The sequence below is a fragment of the Copidosoma floridanum genome, unplaced genomic scaffold (assembly GCF_036245765.1).
Source record: "Copidosoma floridanum isolate Cflo_tuat_1 unplaced genomic scaffold, Cflo_Japanese_pri ptg000032l, whole genome shotgun sequence".
Lineage (NCBI taxonomy): Eukaryota > Metazoa > Arthropoda > Insecta > Hymenoptera > Encyrtidae > Copidosoma > Copidosoma floridanum.
The window spans coordinates 8,141,864-8,154,197 of record NW_028321909.1 but is presented as its reverse complement, the minus strand read 5'-3'; the positions used below and the strand labels follow the sequence as shown (position 1 = coordinate 8,154,197).

General features: G+C 33.7%; 1 protein-coding gene across 1 annotated transcript in view; it reads left to right on the top strand.

The window, feature by feature from the left end:
• Positions 1-4,939: 4,939 nt before the first annotated feature.
• LOC106642091 (uncharacterized) overlaps positions 4,940-12,334 on the top strand; it is an 83,219-nt gene continuing 75,824 nt past the window's right edge. The window contains exon 1 of the mRNA XM_089597435.1: positions 4,940-5,489. The gene's annotated coding sequence lies outside the window, so the exon portion shown is untranslated. The remainder of the gene's footprint in view (positions 5,490-12,334) is intronic.

The following is a 12,334-nucleotide window of genomic DNA, read 5'->3' as shown; positions in this document are numbered from 1 at the left end:
GATCAACAAAGTGATTCTCTTTTCAAAAAGACCTTGAGTGATTAATCATACCTGTATTCTTAATGCCAAATGAGAAAAGGAACTTCAAAACAATGATAAACAGTGTGACTGCAAGATATGAGAATAATAGTGATGATAAGAAAAGGTTTGACAGTTCTATATTTGTGTATTAATTGAATATCACGATATGTATTGAGTGACGGCTTGTTTAAACACCACCTCTCCAAATTAAAAGCTCCTTCTTTTGGTGGTATTAAAACAATTACCAGCAATTCTATCAATGAATTGATTTAGCATGTGGATTATTGATTGTTACATATGTATCTAGCTTTAGTTGCATCATCTCCAAGTTAGAACTATAATACTGAATTACAGTAATAATAATAACAACACGATGATGATGATGATAAGATAAAGAAATGTAATATGTAGTCTTTGTCCATGATATGCATATAAATATAAAATAATCATGAAGATACATGTACACATCACACGTGCGCTGGACTCATCGCGTTTTCGTTAGGTTTTCCTTAAATTCCAAGTTGAACAAAATTTCATATTCTTAATTATTATGATTCATGTATGGGTTAAATTTGGCGCATCATTGCCATCCATGTACTGCTAGAATTAAAACGAAGAGAAAGTCTTTATTGTGCATATAAATTAAATGGTAAGGTCGTTAGAAAAGATTGTGTAGTACATTTCAAAGCGACTGTTGAGAAAGAAAAGAAAAATTGATCGCCAATCAATAAATAAAAAGAAAACTGGTCTGCCATCAGTCTTTGCTTTTTATCGAGCATAATACGCAAGACACTTGACTTGAGATATTGTAAAATATTGTAGAAAACTTGAGATAAAATAGTAAAGTCATTGCTGTTTACTTCTCATGTATATCGCTATAATAAAGTTTTTTTTTTTTTAATAAACGACACTATGACACATAGTTAATTCGCTAGATACATTGTAAATTCAATTCCGTTGGTTTTTTTACTTGTGCCCCAAAAATGAAGCAATCACGCGATGACTTTAAAAATTATAAAAATTAAAAAGAAAAAATTGCAAATTAAAAAAGTCTGCAAAGACCTAAGTAATCAACACTTGTATTTTACTCGATGTTTTCGATTTTCTGGATCAAGAGATTTATAGGGATGAACGAAAAAAGTTGAAACAAAACAAATTAAAAGTAAAAATTGGCACAGAGAGAGAAAGAGAAAGAGAGTGTGTGCACATATACTTGAACTTTTGTGAGCTTTAGTGTAACAAAGGTTCGTGAGGTTGCTAACAACCTTTTTGTCCCTTCTCTACAATTCATAATGTAGTTTAAATATTAGAATGTATATCATCAAAGTGCAAAAAATACGCTCTTTCAATGTGGAACATGGCATGTTCAATACACGTTTATTTGCCTTACATTTTGATCATATGATCAACGCACTCGGCGCTAGGTGTATTTTCTGTTGTAATTTACTTTTCAGAAATAGTATATTATGACTTAATATACTATTTCATCAACGGTAACAGCGGTCTCCATCACCATCACACATTTTGCAGAGAGAGTTTCACGCTGAAAGAGCGTGTTTTTCCTTTTCGTCTTCGTATGAAGTATGTAAGTCGTGTGGACTAGAAAAAAAGCTCTTAACAATAAAATTTTGTTATATTAAAAAGAGAAAAAGAATAAACAAGTTAGATAACAACATGCTCCATAGTCGATGATATAAAATGAAAGGTATCAACTATATTCTTTGATCAAAGTCTCTAAGCAACACTGTTTCTAAAAGTAAACAAGAATTTTTAAATTAACACTATTTACCGATTTTCCATACAGTACAGCATCCACTTGACTGTTTTGTCTGTGTAAATTTTAATTGAGTAATTCATGTTTTCTTATTTTTTTTTAAGAACATAAGTTTTTTAATGCATAACGTTTAGATTTATTCAACACGTGGTTGTTATTTTTTTTAGTTATCTAATCCACTCATTAATTTAGTTAAAAACATGTTATTGTAAAGCATCTCTAGAAATATTTGAACTGACTCGTGAATATTGTGGTGTTAAAACAAAACATTGAAAGTATATGCGGAAACGTTTGAGTTGTAAAAGTCTTGCTTATGTAGTCTTTGCTTTAATTTATAATGTGATGCTTTTGTAAGAAATAAGGAAAAGAGTAAACACTAGCCATGTTTCATTTACCAAAATTTTATTGACAGGCACGAATGTAGTGTAAATTGTCAGAGAAATTTTGAACTCCAATCATACAAACATCTCTCTTACTCTCCATGCCAGTACTTTAATTTTTTTGGTCTCTGAAGAATCCATACTGTACGACATTAAGACTTATTATTTTCTGTTTATATACATCAAGCTGTAGAAAGTAGACAATATTTATTCACAAAAACGTATCATCTTTTTTTTTCAAGGGTAATATTGTACTAAGTTAGTTTACTTATAGTGTTTTGTCAGAAAATCCTATGTGAAATTTTCAAACGATATTAAACTTGTAAATCGTGATACTGCTTTCTCAAATAACTTTGTAAAACCGTATCAGTCTATTGTCATTGATTTTTCTGTTGAAAAAAAAAAATGGAAACTCTGCAGTGCCAGTTTTTCAAGACGTTACATGCTGTATATTATTCTTGGCACTGGCGATAGTTTGTTGTGATGACTTAGACAAAAATACGAATTGCTAATTAAAATGTGATTATTCAGAAGCAGTAGGAACTGATGAACACGATACAAATTTATTATGCTGCCGCTATAATCAACATTAACTTTATATTTTATATATACACATACGTACGAGTACTCACATCATTTATGTATTTTTAAGTTAAAACATATAACATCTTAATTAAAAAATGTCTGCAATTCTGATGCAGGGGTCAATTTATGATTCTTAATGGAATAGGAAGTTGTATATACATGATTACACGCTAAAAAATATGTATTATAAATAATAAACTACATGCAATCTTATGCGTAATTACATTCTCGTTTTTTATTATTAATTAGTCTTTAAATTGGCAGTGAATTTAATACTTTTTGACTGTATCGTATCGGTTTACTTTGACTAGAGTTAAGATTTTTGACTTTAGAAAATGTAAACATACATACAGATGAATCGTAAAAAATTTTGTCGTCAGCGAATTATACTAAGTTAAAAATCATCTACTTTTCTGATTAATACGTTAACGACGTAAGATGATATTTTTCATGTTTTTCTTTTTATGCCTAATAATAGTAAGATTGCATACACGTCCATAAATTGCGCTTTGGATTTTTTTTTTTTTTTTTTCAAATGTCAGATCAAGTGTATCTAAAAGTTGATCTGCTGTTGAGATCGTGAAACGAATGGTGCGTGAAGTTAGATGGATAAAGTTGAGTCTCGATCGAGAATCCATAATCACGTATATTTATTAGAGAAATGTTATATATACATGTATAAATATGAAAGGAGAGGAAGCGTAATAACAAATAAAATTATTGATAACACTATAATAATAGTTATACAATAATAATGAATTATTAAGAAGATAATACAAAAAAACAGACAATTTTTAATGTAAGAGTGAGAGATTATAGTAATGTGCTTTACAGAGTGTGTGCTTGGTTGACGATTATTGCGTTGAGATTGGAAGATTAAAAAAAAAAAAAAAAAATATGATCGAGTAAAAGGACGAAAGTACGCGCGTGTGAATTGTAAGAGTGTCACAATTATTAAGTTAATTATCTTTGAATTATTAATCATACGTGCACACAAATACTATCGAGTACATAATTATACTATGAAAATGTGACAGTAATTAAGAACATGCGTTATTTCATAAATACTGAGAAACTACATCAAAGGTTTATTGCTCCCTTTGTCTCCATAAATAAAGATTTAAAAAAAAAACACTCATGTATACGATTAATTTATTTCATTTACCACCACTCGGTGATTACATTTTAATTTCCATTTTTTCTAATTTTTACGCAGCTCTCTGGGCATGTATTTTAAGTTTTTTACTGAAGAAAAATTTATGATCGACAGTACACCGGAAGCTTTTCAATCCTGATCAGGGCTATCCGTTAAGGTTCTTGCCAATGGGGAAAAAAATGGCACTATAACTTGCCAAGGCGAATTCACGGTCCTTGCAAGGGATCAGTTGTAACGAACTTTTTTTTTCTTCAGTCCCGAGCCAATTAAGAGCAAGGGTAAAAAAAAAATCTTTTATGAAATGAGTATATTAAAAATGGTAAAATAATATTTTTTAATTTTAAAAATAAGAAATAAAGCAAAGAAAGTGATTGAAACAGATTCCGCGCAATTAAACACTGTGCAATTAGACTTTGATTATTGTTTTTTCATGCTTGGCCTACCCATGGGTTATAATAATAGCCGTGGCTGAATATTAATTCTTGAACAGTTGTTACTGGTTATTGCTGAATTTTTTTAGCTTAAGGCTTTATTGCTATAAATAGTTTCATGATTTTGAATCTCGCGGTCTTGAAACTTAGATCTTGAAAGAATATTACAGATTCGAAGTACTGAAACACCTCTCTTGGGTATTGCGTATCTTATCATAGTTGGAAAATAGTTCAGAAGCTTACGTTATTTCATATATATAGGCTCGTGTATTTGAAAAAAGATGTATATGCCATACCTGTGTGTAAGATCTGAGGTTAGGTTGCGGTTACATGTACAGGAAATATCCTTACTCGTCTTTTACGTCAACTTTAGGATATTCTTTTGGTCCATGTAATCGCAGCCTCACTGTGTTGCAGAACTCGAAAAATTTTAATTTCAAATCTCCCGCTTGTTTAATTGCAATCGAAAGCGACTTGAATCAATTTATATCGACATCACTTGGTATCGACGCTCAGTCGATCGTTACATTCGTTACCAGCTGGGTTATAATGCACAGCTAGCGCGCTCGTCCGGACGGTAAAACGAAACGCGAAGACATTCAACATTCAACCTCCGACAATCGGAGAACTTGGACTTCGGAAGTTTGGGCGTTACATAAATCTATATATACGTCCTGCACAGTATCGCATCGCCTACGCATTGCAGTCGCGCATATTACAGCGGAAAGCAGATACAAGCACAGTGTGACGCTGAATCAAGTACACCATCCACACGAATTGTAGGCACCTAGTGTTTCGCTCGCCTCGGGGTCGTGAAGTTTTTCGTCGACACTGCGAGGGGACAGAGACGCTCTTCTGTAGGGAGGGTGAGAAGCAAAGGGGGATCTACAGTGTGTGGGGTACTGTGGTGGTGTGCCTCTCTCTACGCAGTGAAGGATTAACGTGCGCGCGGCGACGACAAAGAAACTGCTGCTCGGAAACTCAAGGTTGCAACCCAAGTATTCTTACCGCCGTCAAGGAAAAAAAACAAGTTGATAAAGTATTCGGCAGAGCCGAGGACAACTGACATCGTGCAAGTTAGCCGATAAACCCGAGATACTCGGTGTGTTTTTGTAGCCGCAACGAGCGAGGACATATTTTGTGTAAGTATATCCAGTCCGTAGCTACATTTTTTTTATACCTGATAATTGAGCCTTGTTTTTTTTTTTTTTTTTTGCCTAATATTTAAACTGTTGCCAATAAAGTTGTTATTAATTATTGCGATCATATGTGTAATCGCGACAAACGACTGCTGGGGACTTTACTTCACCTCCTCCTCTCCTACTTCTCTGGGCATCGATTTTCTAGCTAGCTAGCCGTCGTATATATCGTGTGTTGCGTAAACAACTCAATCGTACGGAGCAAGGACCAATTTGATTAACGTTTTTCGTACGTTTTTCTACCCGAGGTTACTTGCGGTTTTTAGCTTTCAGCGATGCATAATATATTTTATCTACACACGTATAGAGCGTCTGCGCTTTCTCTGGACGAGTTCATGTTACTGTACACCTCCCTCCCCTTCCAGCTCATTTCCCCGAGTTTAATCACATTTTGCACGCCATACTGTATGCTCTCCGCGAATTTCCGACTGCCTTTTTTTTTTCCTTGCGTTTTAAGATCAAATTTTTTCGTCCCTACTCATAAGTACCGTCCTCCGGGTTGTCACGAACATCACATCGTGAGAATCGATAGACTCTTCTTCTCTACCTCTCTCTCTTTCTCTCTCTCTCTCTCTCTGTCTTTATGTTTTCAACGTCAATTATCATGCGCACGTTATTGTAAATAAATTTTTCTTTTTTGTTTAATTTTTTTTCCGTCTTGAAATAATCGTTTGTTGAGGGCCAAAGAAAATGTTGTGCGTCATATCCGCGAGGGTACGGTATATTGCGCGTATTATGGGGATGTAGGTACAGCTAAAATGGCTGCTGTGTGATTCTCGCTATAGCTCGATGAAGGGACTCGTAGGCTGCCGATTGCCTCTGTGGTCCGTTGCAGTTTGCACAACACGTGTTGTCAGCCAAAGTACTTGTGAATTGTTTATCACCTCTCGTGCTGTTTTTTTTTTTTTTGCGATTTCCTTCCTGGCAGTCGTTTTCAGTCGGAAATACACAAGGAAAAGAGAGGCTTGTATGTGTATATATAGGTGATCACAACGCGCTAGCTTGCCGCGGTTAACCTCTATAGGTAGGTCTATTTAAACACAACTTTGTTTTTTGTCAACTCTTATACGATTTTCGAGCTTTGCTTTACAATTTGTTTAGGCATAATTACCTACAATTCTATGAGTATGTATCAATACTCATTACTTGGCTATGTTTAAGCATTTGCATAAATTATATAATGTGTATGTGTTGTTTATTACTCGTGTGCGTTTATGGGCCCATGTGGTCTATCGCTAGGAGTCTCCGTTGGCGAGAAAGTGCGTAAACGTTGCAAAGTATACTCCAGTTTTCATAAAAGTAAAGAAATTTATCTTGAGCAGAAAGTAATACAAGTAAAAAAAATCAGATTTAAATGCTTTAGTACTCCTTTTGTTTGCTTGTAGTATGTAGGTTCATGTACTCTGACATAGGAACTGAGTAGTATTTAATAATTTATTTTATTTTTTTATGCACCCAGACATTTTTTACCATTCAAGTTTATAAAAATTGAGGAGACAAATGTTACAAGCTAAGTTTACTAGTCATTATGATACGTTGGATTAAAAAATTTCAATAGGTCCTGCATTTATTGTCGAAGATCACTAATAAATCACTAACAGGTGTCCCAAAACTGAAGTGAATAATATCTTGTTTTAGTCGAGTTTATAAGTAAAAGTCTAACAATGTAAGACCTTTTTTTTCTGTACAAGTATCTGTTAGAAAAAAATTCGAAATTTTTTTCTTTAGATGGATTTAGTCATCTATTTGATACACTTGTTTTTTTGCAGAAAAGTATATTAGATGGATTTTCAGTCATTATGTTTAATTAAGTTTTGACGATTAGTTAAAGGGCTTTAATTATTTAGTTTATTAGCACACAAGATAGTGGAAGCAAATCAAATGATTTATCAAAGAGCTAGCAGTTACGGTATATACGTACAACAGATAGTGAGATCTCGACAGATAGTCATATAAGTAACAGACAGAAACTATTCTGTAGAATTAGAAATGGTTATCTACTAAAACTAGTCACTAGATTACTTGAGAATTACAATTCAGGTCACCAAGTCAAAAGGCACTTAAACATTACATATCTTGAATATATGTTTGTGACGTAATATGTCCAACTTACCTAAAAGTGAGTTGAACATTCAGTTTTTAATTTTTATTTTTGGCAACGTGAACAATCTTTAGTGCTCTGGAGCGTTATAAAAAGTGAGAATTCATTGAAATAATGTATTTATTTCCCTTGTTTTATTTTGAGATATGATGTGCTTTTTTCCTAGTGCATAAGGTAAATTAAATCTTTTAGTTAAATTCATTGCAAAATAATTCTGTATCACATAAACCCCTTTAAGATGTGATGCTACAGTTGGAAATAGTACAGAATACAGTATAATGTGAGCATGAAGTTACAGTTTATCTTTATAAGTTAATGAAAAACTATCTGTCAATGTACAAACATTGCTGATATGAGCGTATTATTTTCTTTTTCTTAAGACATCTAAATATATGTATTATCACTGCCTGATCACCAGTAAGAATTTTAGATCAGTTGTAAAGTATTGAAATCCAAACAAGAAGAAATACATGCGTGACAAAAATAGACATGTGGACATTTTTCCATCCAGTTTAAAAAATTTTTTTAAAATATCAATTGTAAAAAGGTAAAATGTAGAAAAAAGTTTTTCTTTTGCATAGCTTCTTATAAAATTCTGTACAACTTAAGGTGGTTCTTTTATGACTCCCGAGTCAAAGATGCGACTATCAAGTTGATATTCATTAATTCTGCTTAAATTTCGAACGACTATTTGTACATATTGTTTATTGAGTCAAATTAAGATTCAAAATTTTTTATCATGATATCCGATATGAAAGTTTGTTGGAATGATTATGTAAAATTTGCGCTTAACCTCCAAATACTAGCAGTTAATGCTTGCCTATGCTTTCAACATAGGACACGAAAATGCATGCCTGTGTTTCTTTTAATATATTTTGAGTAAGTCCATGTATTTCGAAATGACAGTATGTTTAATATTACATAAGCTTTATTGTGTCAGTATTTTACTTAATTATGGTCAGTAAATAAATAACTAAGGGCTACAACTTTCAGTAAAAGAAAGCTTAGTTGCCATAACGCACATGTTCAGAACTTACTTTTCATTTATAATTTTCTTGCATTTATATTCGTCAGCCTACTCTGAAATTTTGAGGAGTAATGTATTGTAACTTATTAAATGATTCCTCAAGGTTTCATGTTACTTTGTTCATAATTATTTCATGAAAAAACCGTCTTGATAGAGGAAATCATGAAACTTGATGACAGCAACAGTGGACCTAATTTTAACTTTCAAATTCCTAATGCAAAATAAAAATTATGATCGTAGTAATAGCAATAATTACAAAGTAAATAAGTGTTTAATGATATTGAAAATTACTTTAGAGATGAATGATTTGATCCTTACGAATTTTTTTTTTTTTTTTTTTTTTTTTTTTTCTGAATAAATACCCACTAACGTAGTGTATTTGGTTTTTAAGCCCTTTGGTTTGTATTTTGTATTTGTTACACATTGTTACATTATATTTGTTACATATTACAAGTAAAGGTGACATGTTACATTTTCACATTATTAGATACAGTTGTAGTTCGTTGGTACCTTGATGACGTCACATAAACCACCTCGAGAGCGAAGGATCTATGTGGTAGTCCATTTTACTGCTAGAAGATCGCCCATCACTTAACGAGGAGCATTGCGTGGTTAAAAAGCAAATGTGATAATTCATAGAGGTACTTGCTCGGGAGAGTCACACTAACCGGGAAACGAACCCGCAGTGTCCCGCGTGCCGTCCCACAAACCAGCCGACCGAGCCACCGCGCGCTCTACGAATATTTCTTGAAAAATTCAAATTACATGTAAGCAGATAAAAAACATAGATTAATTCGATCAAAAAAAAAAAAAAAAAGTACGGTAGACTGCTGTAATTGCTATAGAACGTTTACTTTTGTAATTAACTAAAGTGAATAAAAGTTGTCACCAACTTATTAAATATATTTGAAGTTGTGGTTTACTTGACATGGCTATTTTGAGATTTATCTCTTACGTGAAGACAACTCCTGAGTGGCACATATTTCTCAAGGCATCCATTTTGAAATTTGTTCAATTGTAGCGCTCGGAATACTATGATCCCTAGCCCGAATTTGCGTTCTCGCTCCGAGTGCTTTGAAAACGTTCATCACAGTTACAGGGGAAATTTAGAGAGTGCAGTGATGGGGGAGCGAGTATGCGGCAGCGCCTGCAACTGTATTTAATGCATTTGTATACCTATATATAGGCGTCTGATACCTTTTTTTTATTTAATTGCAAAAGTTACTTGATATTACTGAAATTTGAGAATAATACCAGTATTGTGGTATTGTGTTATGAAACGATCTCAAATTTTACATGTGACTTTCTCACAGCATTACGAGCATCCTGTTGAAATTTCAGGAAGATCGTACAGAAAACGCTATATGTAATAAACGTCCTTAAGTGCTCTTGACTCAAGTACCCTAAAAAAAATCCGTGTTTTGGCCTGTATAACCTTTGTGTAAGTACATTATCTACATGCAAGAGGTTAAGCTGACTCATAGTTCCCTACTGGATTTTTTTGAATTACCTGGTTATGAGGACTTGAAGCACTCAAAGCAAGACCGCGCGTTCGTTTTCGGATTTCAAATGATTCAAAGCGGTTTGACAGAGAATATAGAATATACTTTTGTCAAAGTATGTTATATCTCTGGCTCACAATGCTTGTAACTACCGAAGCTAATCTAAAACTAGGGACGCTATTGAGACCGCGAATGACATATGACGCCACAGCCCGTGGTTAAAGTTGAAATCCTGGACGGAAACCAGTAGCATCAAGTTCACATAGTTGATATCTTTGAATATATTGAAAGTTAAGTATTTTGTGGCAATACATTAAGCGTAAAAGTTATAGGAAATTTGATAAGTAAACATCTTTATTCCATATAAATCTAAATAGGCGTTATTATATAACAGCCGTTGAAAGTATAAAGATCCTGCGAGAGTATGATGTATTTCCAAACGGTGCGTTTGCTCGGTGTTTTTTGCTTTCAATGTTGCCGTACGTATGGTTATGCAGATGCAACGAACAGTCCTTGCTTGAATTTATCAAAATTTAAACGGCTATAATGATAAAATGCCAGCAATAGTTTACATGGGATAGAAAAGTATTTACTATTTATTAAATTTACTACATGTTTTAAGCTTTTTATGGTAGCATATAATACTTACTCTGTTGAGTATTTAAAGATACCCACATACTACGTAGATTTGGTGCCACTGGCTTTCCCCCAGGTTTTACATAATGAACACCATAGGCGATGGTGCATGTAGTTCAACCTTTACAAACATTATGAAACAAATCAGTCAATGAACCACGAAATAAATTTTTTTTACAAAAGTGAAGGAGCCAGGTTGGTTCCCATGGCTTATTCGATTCAAATTGCTCATCCAAGTTTTTTTCATGTATATCTACCTGCTGAAAACGATTTTTTAATGGTTGATTGCAATTAAAATTGCACATTAATTGTTATTAACAATTTTTTTATTTAATTGAAAATTATATAGTTATAGTAACGTACATTAATTCATATCCATCAGCATTTTTGGAACAAAAACCTAATCAAGATATATATATATATATAGAGAATATAGAATATATAGAATTGAAAAATTTTCAAAGTTTCGAAAAATGCGTCTTTTCTGATTTTTAGAGCTCCACAAAAGTACCCAAAACAAGACGTTTTAATACGTTACAACTCATGAATATAAACTGTAAAACTTCCTCTGCAGCCTTCGAAAGAAAATGTCGAAAAATTAATGGGCTAGAAGGTTTTTTACAGTAAACGTTCAAATTATTATTTTTCCGCCCTCGGGTGATTTTGGGAGGCTGGTACTTCCTCGGGCAAAAAAGCAGTTTTCCGATACTCGTTCGAAAAGTCACCTTTACGAACCTCGTTATGGACCTCGCCTTCGGCTCGGGACGCAAACCTCTCGGTTCGCAAACAAAGACTTTTGAAACTCGTAGGAAAACTACTATTTCGCAATAGTGTGCGGAAAATGGGTGTTTTCCGCACTGGTATTAGTGTGAAAAATCGATTTTCCCACATAGTGTGCAACAAAGGTGTGCGGCAAAGGTTTTTCCACACAGTGTGCGGAAAAGGTGTGTGGCAAAGGTTTTTGTCGCAGTGTGTGGAAAAAGTGAGCGGAAAAGGTTTTGCCGCACAGTGTGCGGAAAAGCTTTTGCCACACACCGGAAAAAATTTTGCTACACACTGGAAATCAAAATTCATACCTATTTTGTACCTATTTTCCTCACACATTGCGAAAAAACTTGTACGCAACTCATGCGGGACGATTTCCCGTACTCGTGTGATAGACTCGCACTCGTGGCCGGTGACGGTAACTCGTACCTTGCGATCACACTCGTGCTACGCACTCGTGTGCTCAACTGGTACTCGTTCCCGCCAACTCCAGCCACTCATGTGAGTCAATCACTACTCGTGCGGGAAATCGTCTTTTCCGCACTTGTTACGTAAATAACTACTTTTCTTTGACCAAAATTGCATTTTTAAATTTGTTGAAATTTAATTACGCAAATCGTTAGCAGCTGTTGATGTGTAAATTTAAGGGCAATCAATTATTGATAAGCTTGTTCAGGAGGTAAAAAGGTATTAAAATATAACTTGTAGAAGAAACACTATTTCAATTAAAAAGAATATCTAAAAATATTAAAAATAG